Here is a 15,526-nt window from a genome sequence, read left to right as displayed (position 1 = left end):
CAATAGTATTTTTTCCTAAAATACATGAAAAAGAATTTTCAACATTCATTTTTGTAAGACTTTTTATATAGGATATTTAGAAATACTTGAGTGATTGTTGTCCTTCATTCTCAAAGAAGACCAAAATGACATTACTATGTCAGGGTCGAGGTATAGTGTATCCAATCACTATTGATCAGACAAATATGATCTTAGGAATCTTCATACATGAATATTTGGAGTAGAGATGTTTCAGGATTTTTGCATCTCATTTTTTGAGATATTGCAATTCTGCTTTGCTCTTAGAACATAGTGCCTTCCTTGATGTGGGCAAGTTATGCTAAATGATCCCCATGTCTCACAATTGATTCCAAAGTTCTTCAGGGAGACCATGAAACATGAGTGATATGTCCTTATATCACTTCTTCTGAGCACTTCCCCTGTGTGAGAAATTATAGGCAAATGTATGTTTGTCATTTGAATTTAGAAATAATCAAAAGAAGGAAGGCACTAGAATTAAGGGAGAAAGGAAAAGGCTTACTATATAAGATGGGATTTTCTTTCCTCCACCTTTTTTTTTTTAAACTTTAAAGCTTTTAATTTTCAAAACATATTCATAGACAATTTTCAACATTCACCCTTGCAAAAACTTGTGTTCCAAATTTCTTTCCTTCCCTTCCTCCCCACTCCCTTCATCAGATGGCAAGTAATCCAATATATGTTAAACATGTGCAATTCCCCTATACATATTTCCATAATTATGACACTGCACAAGAAAAATCAAATCAAAAAAGGAAAAAATGAGAAAGAAAACAAAATGCAAGCAAACAACAACAAAAAGAGTGAAAATATTATGTTGTGATCCACACTCAAACCCCACAGTCCTCTTTCTGGATGCAGATGGCTCTCTTCATCACAGGACTATTGGAACTGGCTCAAATCATTTCACTGTTAAAAAGAGCCATGTCCATCAGAACTGATCATCACACAATCTTGCTGTTGCTGTGTACAATGTTCTCCTTATTCTACTCACTTCACATAGCATCAGTTAATGTAAGTCTCTACAGGGCTCTCTGAAACCATCCTGCTGATTGTTTCTTATAGAACAATAATATTCCATAACATTCATATAACACAATTTATTCAGCTATTCTCCAGCTGATGGGGATCCACTCATTTTCCTGTTCCTTGCCACTATAAAAAAGGACTGCCACAAACATTTTTACCCCTGTGAGTTCTTTTCCCTCCTTTATGATCTCTTTGGAATATAAGCCCAGTGTACAGTTGGATAGCCCTTTATGCATAGTACCAAATTGCTCTCCAGAATGGTTGAATCAATTCACAACTCCACCAACAATGTATTAGTGTCCCAGTTTTCCCACATTCCCTCCTACATTCATCATTATCTTTTCCTGTCATCTTAGCCAATCTGAGGAGTGTGTAGTGATACCACAGAGTTGTCTTAATTTGTATTTTTCTGATTAATAGTGAGTTAGAGCACTTTTTCATATGACTAGAAATGGTTTCAGTTTCTTCATCTGAAACCATTTACCAATTAGAAAATGTCTTGAATTCACAAGATAAGATTTTGGTTGGGACTTAAAGAAAGCCAGGAAAACCAAAAGGCAGAGATGAGAAGAGAGAGCATTCCAGATATGAACGATGGCCACAGACTATGTCCAGAGTTGGGAAATGGAGTCTCTTGTATTAAGGACAAGGAGACCAATGTCACTGAATTGTAGAATATGTAGGGTTTGGAAAAGGTATGGAAGGTCTAAAAAATCTGGGAAGATTGGGAGGGATGCTTATAAGGGCTTTGAATGTCAAATAGAAAATGTGATATTTGATCCTGGAGATAATAGGGAGCTACTGGAGAGTATTGAAGGAGATAATGTGGTTAGATCTGTGTTTTAGGAAGATCACTTTGACACTTGTGTGACTGACAGTATGAGAAACTTTTGGCAGAAGGATCTACCAGGAAGCTATTGCATTAGTCCAGGCATGAGATGAGGTCCTGTATCAGGGTGATAGTGGCTCTAGGGGAGAGAAGAGGATGTACTTGAAAGATGTCATAAAGGTAAAATGGATAGACCTTGGCAACAGATTGAATACAGAGGTGAGTGTGAGCAGCAGAAGATGAGACTTTGATTTTTAACCTTGCTGACTTGGAGGATGGTAGTGTTCTCAAAAAGGTACAAAAAGTCAGCTTTATAGGGACATGATCAGGGAGATATAGTTGGGTAGCTGTTGCCCTAAAAAGGATTCTGGGAGTCTTAATAAATGAAAAACTCAATATAAATCAGTGATATGATGTGACTGCTAAGAAAAGATAGTATGAACTTGGGATACAGTGAGAGGGAAATAACTTCCAGAAATATAGATTATAATTCTACTGTGCTCTGTCCTGATCAGTTTTATGTTTAGGTAACTAGATGGCATAGTGGAAAATATTAGACTTGGAGGGAGGAACACTCAAGTTCAAATCCTAGCGCAGATATTTCCCAGTCATGTGAGCCTGGACACCTCACTCAAGTTCTCTCAACTTCTGTTTCCTTTTTTATATAATAAATATTAGTAGTTACCTCAGCCCAATATTGGGCTACTGTAAAAACTCTATTGGTTTTATTTGTAAAGAATTCTGCAAGCCATACAATCTTATATAAAGTTAGTTATTATATTCTGGGCCCCACATTTTATGATAAGCTAAAAAGTACAGAAGTGGTTAAGAAGGATGGTAAAGAGAATGAGTCCCTATCACATGAGCATTAGTTGCAATTGGGGACTCTTAGCTTGGAGAATGGAAGAGTTGAAAGGGCATGAGGACCATCCTCAAGAATTTTAAGAATTGTCATTTGGAGGAGGGATTGGAGTTGTTTTATTTGGCCCTAAAGGTCAGAACCAAGAGCAATGAGGAATGTAGTAAAAAAAAAAAAAAAAAAAAAAGGGCTATTTAAGTTTGATGTAAAGAGAAGTTTCCTAGCATTTATTGTTGTTGTTCAATCATTTTAGTTGGGATGGAGTCATTGTGACCCCATTTGGGGTTTTCTTAACAAAGATACTGGAGCAGTTTGCCATTTCCTTCTCCAGCTCATTTTATAGATGAGGAAACTGAGACAGACAGGGTTAAGTGACTTGCTTAGGATCACACAGCTAGTAAGTTTGAGGTCTCATTTGAACTCAAATTCTGTTGACTCCAGGTCTGGCATTTTATCCACTGCACCACGTAGCTTTCTCATTCCTAAAAGCAGAATTGTCTAAAGTGAAATGGCTTATGTGGAGAATTGGTGGACTCTGTTTTCTTGATGTCTTCATGCAGAAAGGGGATGACCACTAGTTGGGGATTCCTTCCTATTCAGCATGGATTAGATTGATATCAAAGTCCTTTTTAACTCAGATTCTGTGGCCTTTGAGGTCCCTTCCAGATTGAAAGATTCTGTTTTAAATTAGGAGACTAGACTTTTCAATCCATTCTTGGAGCATAGCCATTTCATAGGCTCCTATTGATTGCATTTAATATCCATTTAGCAGCATGTACATATTGTTAGACTTTACTAGTGCTTTGTGGAGTTGTGTCTGTTCCAGGAAAACTTTTTATAAAGTTTAAAAACATCAAATAATTGGAAAACATCTATTAGTCTTCTCTTTGTTTGACAAAGGGCATGTTAATCATTCTATTGCTGCCAAGGGTCATCTCTATGAGACATTACAGAAAGGTTATTCTTAATGAGTTCAGACTTATTGTTCAATGCAGATTTGGCAAGGAATCAATAGAAACAATACAATGGATCATTTCACAGTGCAAAAATTTAGCATCTACTTTTCATACCTAAAAAGACATAGCCAAATGGCTTGAATTGTATACAAGAAACTCAATATAATTTCATAAACTTCATTCTTATTGACCCAGAAAGGCCTGACTGGGAGTGGTGGGTTGAAAAGGGGCAGGTTTTGACTCATTGTAAGAAAAGTCTTTCCAAAAATTTGAACTATCCGAAGTAGAAGATGCTCCTTCACAAGGCTGTGATTGCTTTACAAGGAGGTCTTCAAATAGAGAGTGATTAACTACTTAATGCAGATTCTTGCCTTGGGTATGCATTAACTAAATGATCTTTGGGGTCTTGTTTAATGCTGAATTTTTATTGTTCTATGAAATGGGAACAAGAGGGCATGGAATAAATATAACAAGAATCAGGCTAAGAAGATAAGTAAGTCATAAGGGGAAGGGGCACCATGGTGAAGTGAAATCAGATCTTGACTTTTTTAGCTTTGAAAGTGATTCAGGGAGTCTTCATGAAAAGCTCTCCCCTTGGAAGGATCCCTGAGGACCAAATGACTGATAATCTACAATTCATTCCCTGAGCACTTTAGTCTTGTTATTCTCTTTCTTATGATGTGAAGGCTCCTTATCAGAGGCTGAGCCTTCGACCATTTTGCAGTTTCATAAACATTTCTGGAAAGGCAAATAACAATCTGGGGGCTTGTGCTCCTGAGAGATTCCACCTAACCTTCAACCTGAAATAAAGTTGAGGGAGAGAAGAGGGAAAAAACAAACAAACAAACAACAACCTAAACCATCCTTTCTGGCAGAGTGCCACATGCTGATGGACAGCATTCTGACATTTTGCACACAATCTGATTTGGGCAATATATTATCTACTTCTATATATGGAGAAAAAGCAGCTTGACCATGGGCGACAATCCCAGTGGCTGTTTTTTCCAGACCTGCAGGCTCCTGAGACTCTTAGGCCGGACGCTGCTTTTCTGTGGCCTGTCGGTGATTCAGCTCAGCAATGGAAAATAGGCCTCCAGCTGGGCAGTTCCCTTGTTTTCCTTACTGATGCACCCTCCTTTCTTTCCCCTCCTTGTAATGCTGTATCCAAAGAGCAGAGATCCCAGGGCCTGGCAGCTGCAGCCTAGCTAAAAATAGAAGTTTGTTTATTTTTATGTTCATGAGGGCCTTTTTCCCTGCTGCTGCTGCTACTGCTGCTGTTTGTGAGTCTTAATTCCATAGCGGGACTCAGTGGGAGGTAGAAGTTTGTGACTAGTGAGAGAAATCCTCATACACATCAGAGAGTCAAATAGGCACATCAGAGTCAAGAATTGTTAGCCTGATCTGTATTTCCTTCCTTGTATTTCTCAGTGGACACCTGCTCTCTAGAATTTCAGAGTAACTTGGGTTTGATACAGGAAGAAACTCTTGCAGCTGGAATAAATCTCAAGGTTATTTTGTCCATCCTCTACCCAAATTGTGAATGTTGTTTATTGTTCAGTCATTTCTTCATGACCCCATTTTTTCTTGGCAAAGATAATGGAGCTATTTGCTATTTCTTTTCCCTTCTTATTTTAGAAATGTGGAAACTGAGGCAAAGTTCAATGACTTGATCTTCCAGACTTCAGACTCAGTACATCACAAAGCTGTTCCATTGAGTCTATCACCCAAATTATGAAAACTGTCTACCACATCCCCGAAGAAGGTAGTCATTTACTTTCTTTCCATTAGGCAGGATGGATGGCAGGGATGGCAATCTGACTGTCATTAGAAACATTCAATTTCTGGGCAACTCTTAAGGCTTAAGAAGTTTTTCCTTATGTTATCCTGAAATGTATACCTCTGTAATATCTGCTTCCAGTTCTGCCTTCTGAGACCAAATGAAGTATTATCTTTTTAGCCCTTCAAATATTTGAAGACAAGAGCCATGTCCTGCCAAAGTCTTCCTTCTCCATTAGGAACATCTCCATATTTTTAAAACAGTCATTGCATGTATACACCAAACCCTAAATAAATGTCAGTGATAATTATGGTTAATATTTTGTTCTAATATTTGCCCTTGATGGAGCTCATCTGCAAAAACTTCTAGGACAATTTGCTTGCCTTATATTTTTCTAGTATTTAGCATTGTGCCTGGCACATAATAGGAGCTTAATATCTGTTTATTGATTGATTGAAATTGCCCAGGCAAATAAATGAATGATTTGAATATTTGAACAAAAGTATTTGGAGTCAGGCTTACATTTTGTATATTAGCTACAAGTTCCTTGTCCACGGGGAGACAGGACAATGGGACCATATGCACTTCTTCCTGATCCCATGTGGTTTTGATTTTTTTCAGCTAGAGCTTTCTATTTGGAGAGTGTTGCATTCCACATAGCTTGGAGGATATTGCGTATTCAGTATGGCAACATTTATTAAAAATGCTGTTCATAAATTTTTGTGGGTTGGTGTTGTGTCTGGGCAATTAAGGGAGATAATTTTATCTGAGATGATGTTCTAGTTGGTTGGATTCTCAAGGATATTTTAAGGCTTGTATTTCTAGCATGAGGATTTATCTTTTCAGTTCATAAAGAAAAGCAAGATTCTGATGTATAATTCTAGCCATTTAATTTTGTCTTTCCAGATATTAGTTAGGTGCTAAATTTTTGCAACCTACAATGATCTGTTGAACAGTTTGTACTGTTTTCTTGAAATTTGGCCTTGAGCAATCAGTCTGGGCTCCTTGGAGATGACCTTTCTATAATCTCTTATATTTCATAACTTAATCTTGTATTATTAGTGTATACTTCTGAATTTCTGTAAATGATTCCTCATTATTCAGCTATTTTTGTGATTTTTTTTTAATCAATGGGTTTTGAGTTTGTGTTGAGATTGTTTGTGGAGGACTTTTTTCTTCTTTTTTTGCTTAATTAAAGTTTTTTATTTTTCAAAACAGTGGACAGTTCTTCAACATTAGCCCTTGTAAAAACCTGTGTTCCCATTCTTGTCCCTCCCCCCCACCACGTCTTCTCTTAGATGGCAAGTAGTCCAATATATGTTAAATATGGTAGAAATATATTAAATCCAATATATGTATACATATTTATACAATTATTGTGCCACACAGGAAAAAAAAAGAAGCAAAGTAAAATGCAAGCAGACAGCAACAAAAAGAGTGAAAATGCTATGTTGTGAAGCACAGTTCCCATAGTCCTCTCTCTGAGTGTAGAAAAGGAGGACCTTTCTGACTCCACTGTAGGATTGTAATCAATTTTGGTTATATTCAATAATATCAAGAGTGAGAGGCAATTAGGTATTCAGTGGGTAGAGCAGGGGTACTGAAAACAGGAAGACCTAAATTCAAATCCAGCCTCAGATGCTTAGGGAAAGACACATCTCTTTATCTTAATTTCCTCCACTGGTAAATGGGAATACTAATAACATCTACCTTGCAGAGTTGTTGTGAGGATTTTGTAAGATAATATTTGTAAAGTATCTAACACAGTTCCCAGAACATAGTAAATGTGGTATGTATTTATACACACATATATGTATACATGCATGTGTATATTTTATATGTATACATGTGTGTGTATACATGTATGTGTGTATATCTATATATGAATAATTCTTTCCCTTTCCTAATGTATATCTATTTGTAACCTTTACTATTACTCTTTGAAATGGGGTCTGCTTATTTCAGCAGTATACCATTTCAAAGAGTAATAGTAAAAGTTTTTAGCCAATTGATCTTGTGATCTGAGGACATATTTTACTCCTCTTCCTCCTTTTTGACAAGCATGTTTTAAATCTTTCTATAACTTCCTAGGGGTGATGGGTCTAGTGCTAATATTGCTAATTGTTATATTGTAATTGTATTGTACTTTCTAAATCCATTGTTGTCCACTTTACTTTTTTTTATAATACATACAAGAATCTAGTTTATCAATATCTGTGGTTCAGAACTGAATCCAGTTCTCCAGATGTGACCTGATCAATGTGAATATGGGGGGGGGGACTACAAACTTCCTCTTTTCTCTCAGTACAGATTAAAATTGAATATTTTTTATATTGCCACACAACACTGACTCATGCTGAGGTTATAGTTCATTCTGAACCCCAGATAGATTTCACATGAACTGGTTGATGTGTAGCAATATTTCCACCATATTGTAGATCTAAGGCAGATTAAAAAAAAACAACTCAAGTGTAGAACTTTTAATTTATTCCTATATCTTCAGTCTGCTAGAGGGTGCCTATCCATAATATTGGAGGCCTTCTTCACTTTTGACATCATTGGAATAATAGTGGAACATAGGGCTATCCAGCTGTTTTCTTTCTTCTTGTTACATGATAATTATCTTTTTTTGGGGTGCTACATTTCTTTAGTGACATCCTCAACTACTATGTACCTTGCTGGACCTTTACTGTATAATGCCCGGAAGAGTTCCACTCTCTATGAACTCCTCTTTTTGCTCATCACCTTCTATTTTTCTCTTTATTCTCGTATTTCCCCTTTCTTAAATCTCTGTATTTTCCATGCACAATACAATCTCTGGTGACTTTGCACCCTCTGTCTTTCCTACCTTCCTCTCTTCAAAATCTTGACCCTGAAGGTAAAAAGTATGACTTAATTTTATGGTCTTCTCTTGAATCCCTTGTGCTATTGCTGCTCACATTCCTTACAACCGTGGACTTACAGCATTTGTCCTAGTAGTCAAGCACATGTTGAGTAGTGTATATGTGGCCCTCCCTACTCCATTCCAAACCTTTTATTCTTCCCAGACTTAATTTTCTTTTGTATACCCTGGCATTTATTCTTTTTTACTGTAAAATTTGTTATTTTTATTTTTTAAATTAAAGCTTTTTAATTTTCAAAATATGTATAATTTTCAACATTTAACCTTAAAAAAACTTGTTTCCAATTTTTTTCTCCATTCCTTCCCCCTTCCTCCTCCCCTAGATAGCAAGTAATCTGATATATGTTAAAATATGTGCAATTCTTCTATACATATTTCCACAATTATGATGCTGCAAAAAAAATCAGATCAAAAAGGAAAAAAGTGAGAAAGAAAACAAAATGCAAGCAAACAGCAATAAAAAAGATATAAATATTATGTTGTGATCCACACTTGGTCCCCACCATCCTTTCTCTGAGTGCAGATGGCTGTTTTGATCACAAGATTATTAGAATTGGCCTGAATTACCCTGCTATTGAAAAGAGCTGTGTTCATCAGAGTTGATCATCACATAATCTTTCTGTTGCTGTGTACAATATTTTACTGGTTCTACTCACTTTACTCAGCAGCAGTTCAAATAAGTCTCTCCAGGCCTCTCTGAAATCATCCTGCTGATCATTTTTTAATAGAACAATAATATTCCTTAACATTCATATACCATTACTTAATCAACCATTCTTTAGTTGATGGACATCCATTCAATTTCCAGTTCCTTGCCACTACAGAAAAAAATTGCTATAAAATTTTTGCACATGTGTGTCCTTTCCCTTGTTTTATAGGATATAGATCCAGTAGAGACATTAAAACAACTCTGATGTAACACTACACACCTCTCATGTTGGTTGCCATGACAGAAAAGGAAAATTACAAATATTGGAGGGGATGTGCATTATTGATAGAGGTGTAAACTGAATTGTGAATGTCAAACATTCTGGAGAACAATTTGGGACTATGCCCAAAGAGCTATAAAATTTTCTGTACATAGATCCAGAAATACTATTATTATATCTCTATCCCAAAAAGATGAAAGAAAAAGGAAAAAAAAACCTCTATGTACAAAAATACTGATAGCAGCTCTTTTGTACTAAGAATGGGAAATTGAGAAGATGCTCATCAATTGGGAAATGGCTGAACAAGTTGTGGTACATGATTGTATTGGAGTACTATGGTGCTATAATATATGAAGAGGCAAAATAGGGGAGTAAATGCAGGGACTTGCCTGAGTTCTCCCCTAAATCCTTCCAAATATGTTTAAAGAATAACTCTAAACAAATTTTAAAGTTGCAGAATGTACAAAAACATCAAGTGAAACAATTTTCTAGCCTAAGACAGAAGATTGACAGAAAGGTCTATTTTATCAAGTAAATAGAGAGCACAGGCCAGTACAGCCCTGTCCCCAGTCAACTAGAAACTGAATCATCATCAGCAAGTACAGCTTCTGAAGCTCTCAGCACTCAGAAGGTAAGGGAGTTGAACAACTGGTCGGGAGATTTCAGGGATCTCTTTGCTACTCCTGAGGCAGGACTCTGTTGCTTTTCCCCTACTTGGATCTGGGCTTTAGTCCCAATTGACAGTCTCAGACCTAGGAGAAACACTAACATATCTGAACTTAAGGCCACAGTGGAACAGGGATGCTTCTCACAGATCCAGGGCAAAAAAGAGTAGTTGCTTATAACTCAGAACACAGGCCAGAAAGTAGTAAACACACCTCTCTTTAGATCATACTACCTTGGAAGAACCGAAAACTTATAGTACCTTAAAAATATCATCAAAACAGCTACACAAAACCTTGGGATAGTGTATCCTCCACGCTAGAAACAGAGCCCTACTTTAACAAATAATTAAAAGTCACGTAATAAGCTGGGGAAAATAAGCAAAAAACAGAAAAAAAATTTCTGATAATAGAAAGTTACTATGGTGACAAAGAAGAACACAAAACACACTCAGAAGATAACAAAACCAAAGTTCCTACATCCAAAGCCTCCAAGAAAAATATGAATTAGTCTGAATCCACAGAAGAACTGAAAAGGGATTTTGAAAATCAGTTAGGATAGTTGGAGAAAAAGTTGGGAAGAGAAATGAAAATAATGCCAAAAAAAAAATTCATGAAAAACAAGGCATCCTACACAGTTAAGGATCACACACACACAGACACACACACAAATATTGAAGAAAATCACACCATAAATATTAGATTAGGCAAAAAAAAACAAAGGAGAAGAATGCCTTAAAAAGCAGAGTTGGTGACTTCTGGGGTGGAGCCAAAATGTCAGGGTGAGACCAGGAAGCTGCTGGAGCTTTCCCAGTTTCCCTTGAAAAACACATGAAACCAAGCCTCTGAACAGAGTCTTGATGGAATGAAACCTCTCTCTAACTCAAGATAGGTCAATGTCACTCAGGTGAAAAGGGTGTTCAGTCCAGCTCAGACAAACCCTGGGAAAGCCAGTGAGAGGGTCTTAATCACAGCAAATCAACAACTGAAACCCTTGGTCCTGGCTCAGTATTGGAGCCGGGGGGCAGCCTCCAGTCCTGGCTTAGAAGGTAAATTCTGGGAAACCATACTGTTTCCTGGAAAGAGTAGATAAAACTACACCCTGCAAACAAAAGAGCTACACAGGAAGCTAGGGACTGCATTCCTTTTACCTTAGGAGCAGAGTTCCATCATAAAAATTAAAAAAGGGAAATACAAAAAGAAAAGGAAAAAAAATAAGCAAGAAATAGAAACGAACCTTGAGCTACTTTGGTGACAGGAAAGACCAAAACACCAACTCAGATGAGGATAAAATTTCCACAGAGGAAATCATGAAAAGTGATATGAATTGGTCTCAAGCCCAAAGCTTCTTGGAAGTGCTCATAAAAGACTTTAAAAGGCAAATAAGAGAGGTAGAAGAAAAAATGAGAATAATCAACAACATGGAAAAGGAAGGCAATTTCTTATAAATTAAAATTGGCCAAATGCAAAAAAAAAATCCACTGAAGAAATCAATTTCTTTAAAAGTAAAATTAATCAAATAGAAAAAGAAAAATTGAAGAAAACCACACATTAAAAACTAAAACAGGGCAAATGAAAGCAAATGACTATAAGGCATCAAGAATCAAACAAATAAAAAGGACTGAATATATGGCACAAAATGTAAAATATGTCATTGTTACAAACAGCCAATCTGGAAAATAGATCCAGGAGAGATAGTTTAAATATTATTGATCTACCTGAAGGCCATGACCAAAACAAACAAACAAAAAAAACACCCCCCCCCAAAAAAAATCGGATACCATTCTTCAAGAGATAATCAAGGAAAACTGCCTTGATATTCTTTAAACAGAGGGGGAAGTCATCATTGAAAGAATTCATCAATCACCTCTGGAAAGAGATTCCAACAAGAAAAACCCCAAAGAACACGGTTGCAAAACTTCAGAACTATAATTTCAAGCTGCCATACAAAAACAATTCAAGTATCAACAATAGATTACTCAGCATCTTGTAGCTTCTACAATAAGGTATCAGAGTTGCTGAAATACCATATTTTGGAAGGCAAATGACCTGGGGTGACTGAGCATCATCTTTTAGAGTAGGAGATGGATGTTCAATGATGTAAGAGACTTTCAATCATTTTTATTGAAAAAACAAGAACTAAACAGAAAATTTGATCTTCAAACATAGGACTCAATAAAAGCACAGAAAAATAAACAGTTATTTAAAGATTAAATTGTTAACATCCTTAGATGGGAACACAATGGCTGTAACTCTTGAGAGCTGTATCTGTTACCTTAGATGCCCCTTAGAGGGGGGCATCACATGGACAGAGGGTATGATTATGAATGGACTATGATGTGATGAGTGTTGGAATATGTTCAAGAGAGGATAGGAAGTAGGTTACAACTGAGAATCATCTACCTAGCCCAACTGGGAATAGTCCTTTGAGGGAAAAATGGATATTCAATGAAATAGAGAACTTTCAAGCATCCTTGATGAAAAGACCAGAGCAGAATAGAAAATCTGAAATATGACTTTTAAAAACTAGACTCAAGAAAAGCATAAAAAGGTAAACAAGAAAGGGAAATCATAAGAGATTTAATAAGATTAAACTGTTTGCATTCTCACATGGGAAGATGATACTTGTAATTCATAAGAAGTTTTTCATTATCAGGACAGAAGAGTTGAATATGAAGGAATGATATCTACAAAAATAAAATTGGGGAGTGAGACAGGAATATTCTGGGAAAAGAAGAAAGGCAGAAGTAGAATGGGGTAAATGACCTCATATAAGAAAAAGAGAAATAAAGAACAGTATAGTTTCAGAAAAACTTGCAAAGACTTACATGAACTAATGCGAAATGAAGTGAGCAAAAGCAGGAGAACATTTTATATATAACAGTAATATTGCATGATGATCAATTGTAGATGACTTAGTTACTCTGATCAAGACAATGATCCAAGAAAAATCCAAAGGATATATAATGGAAAATGCTACGCACTTCCAGAGAGAGAAGTCTGAATCTGAGTACAGATTGAGGCACATTTTTTTTCACTTTCATTTTTTTCCTCCCTCTCTCCCTCCCTCCTCTCTCTCTCTCTTTCCCTTCTACCTTTCCTCCTTCCTTCCCTCTCTCCTTCTCTCCCTCTCTCTTTTCCTCTCTCCTTCCTCTCTTCTTCCTTCCCTCCCTCCTTCCCTCTCTCTCTCTCCTTCTCTTCCTTCCTTCCTTTGTAATCATCTTTCTTTCTCTTTTTACAACATGGCTAATATGAAAATGTGTTTTGTATAATTTGCATGTAAAATTATAGCACATGTTTTGCCTTCTCTGGTGGGGTGAAGGGGCAGGAGAAAGAGAATTTGGAACTAATTTTTTTTTTAGTGAAAGCAAATAATAAATTTACTTTTAATAAAAATTTCAAGTGCCACTTCTTCCAAGAGACCTTTCCTGACTCTGCTAATTGTTACTGCCTTCCCTCCACAATCACTTTGTATTTACCTATATGTGTAAATATTGTTCCCCTAATAGAACTTAAGCTCCTTGAAGATAGGGACTGTCCTATTTTTTGGTCTTGTATTGCAGTGGTATACTGGTAAATGTTAAACAACTTATTTTTTTTTGGAAAAAAGAATATACATAATCCATTTTAAGTTTAATCTGCATTATTCATATTTTCTTCATCACTTTCCCAAGTCAAGACAATCATCAAAAAGCCTTGATTTGTAGCATTTGTCAATTTCTGAAGTGTAAATGTTGCAATGAAAATTTAACAATCGAATCTCATGAGCCTATTTGAGCTGGCCTTAGCACATTCCAATCCTTAATCACATCATGTAATGCCTGGTAGATAGTAGATGTCTAATAATTGCTTAATCAATTGCCTTTAATTGAATTTCATTCCACAGCATCTGGCTCCTCTAGGTACCCTAACTCATATCCAAGTCCAGGTTATTCCATAGGTGACATAAGCATGAACTTACAAAGAGAATAGTTGATATGTTGGACGATATTTTAGGCTCATCTGCCTCTCTCTGGCAATGTTTTCTAACCTTTGTTTAGGGTCTATCTCTGCTGTGATCACATTTGTTAAATGCTTCTTTCCCACCAATCTCTCTTTTTGTGCAGGAAATGAAACCACAGGAAACAAGATCTCTACTTCTTGAGGTACATATTATTTTAGCAGCGATGTGCATGTCAAACACCTTCACCTCTGATGGAGGTTAAATTCACAAATATTTAAGTGTCTACTAAAAAATTTTATGTATTTATATAATTTTATATAAAATATAAATATTTATTGTTACCTATTATAGAAATGTGAGTTATTGTTGTTTTTTTTGCAGAAATTGGAGCATCCAAGTCAGCACAGTGAGGAACAAGACACCAACAGGATTATTCTGATCATAAGCCATCACTGGCCTCAGGGCTTTTTCATTGCAGAAACAAACCTGATTTCCTTCTTCAGATTTCTAGTTTGAATAGTCTATTAAAGATCTACCCTGTTCTTTTTTTCTTTTTCCAGTTCTGCTTGTTGAGATTGTGCTAATCATTCTACTGTGCCAAATCCAAATCACATTTTTATGTTGCTTTATATATATCCTTCCAATCTTGTGATTTTTATGTTTCCATAATATACTTGTCAGTCAACAAGTGTTTATTGAGTGCCTGCAGGGTGTCAAATACAACATTTTTTTTTGTGTGCATATCATACTTTTCTTAACTGTTCTCCTGGGGGTACAACTTTGCTTTCTAATCTAGCTTGAGCAAAAACAAATATTTCATTGGAAAGTGTTTCAGAGTTCACCACACAGAACTTGATGCCTACCTATAGCTATAGATATAGACATAGATGTATTCAGTCAATTTGTTTATTCATTCATTTTTTTACATGCAATAATTGTTTATAAAGTGCCTACTGTATGCTGAGCTCATCTGCAGGTGGCTACAAAGACAAATATGATGCAATATCTGTCTTTATAGAACTTGAAATTTAGCAATAAATTTCCATTTCTTTTTTTCACTCCACTTTCTTTTCCTCCTTTTTCTCCTCCTCTTCTTCCTCCTTCTTTTTCTCTCCTTCTTTTCCTCTTCCTTCTCTTTTTTCTTCCTCCTCCTCCTCTCTCTCTTCCTCCCTTCCTCCCTTCCTTCCTCCCTCTCTCCCTCCTTCCTTCCTTTTCCTTCTTTCCTTCCTTCCTTCCTTCCTTCCTTCCTTCCTTCCTTCCTTCCTTCCTTCTTTCCTTCTTTTTCCTCCTCCTCCTCCTCCTTCTCCTCCTTCACCTCTCTCTTCCTCTTCCTCCTTTTTCTCCTCCTCCTCCTCCTTCTCCTCCTTCACCTCTCTCTTCCTCTTCCTCCTTTTTCTTCTTCTTTTATCTTTCTTCTCCTTCTCTTTCCTTTCCTTGCACTAATCTATCAACCAACCACCAAAGTGCTTACCAAATGTGCCAATATGCTAAATGCTGAATATATAAATACAAAACTGAAGGAGGTAGCACTTGAAAGTAATTAGGGGCTCTTTCATACATATGAAAGTATATGTAGGTATGGAGGACAGCTCATGAATAGGCATAGAGTTGGGAATTCAGAT

At 36.4% G+C, this 15,526-nt stretch overlaps 1 long non-coding RNA gene across 1 annotated transcript; it reads left to right on the top strand.

The window, feature by feature from the left end:
• Window positions 1–5,330: 5,330 nt before the first annotated feature.
• LOC127562875 (uncharacterized) lies at window positions 5,331–14,605 on the top strand. Its single transcript, XR_007953837.1, has 3 exons — window positions 5,331–5,453; window positions 14,068–14,106; window positions 14,286–14,605. It is a non-coding gene; the product is annotated as an uncharacterized LOC127562875 (long non-coding RNA).
• Window positions 14,606–15,526: the final 921 nt, after the last annotated feature.

Source organism: Antechinus flavipes, chromosome 4 (assembly GCF_016432865.1).
Source record: "Antechinus flavipes isolate AdamAnt ecotype Samford, QLD, Australia chromosome 4, AdamAnt_v2, whole genome shotgun sequence".
In the NCBI taxonomy this organism is placed as follows: domain Eukaryota; kingdom Metazoa; phylum Chordata; class Mammalia; order Dasyuromorphia; family Dasyuridae; genus Antechinus; species Antechinus flavipes.
Note: the sequence above shows the minus strand (reverse complement) of the source record. Positions and strands in the feature narration are given on the sequence as shown.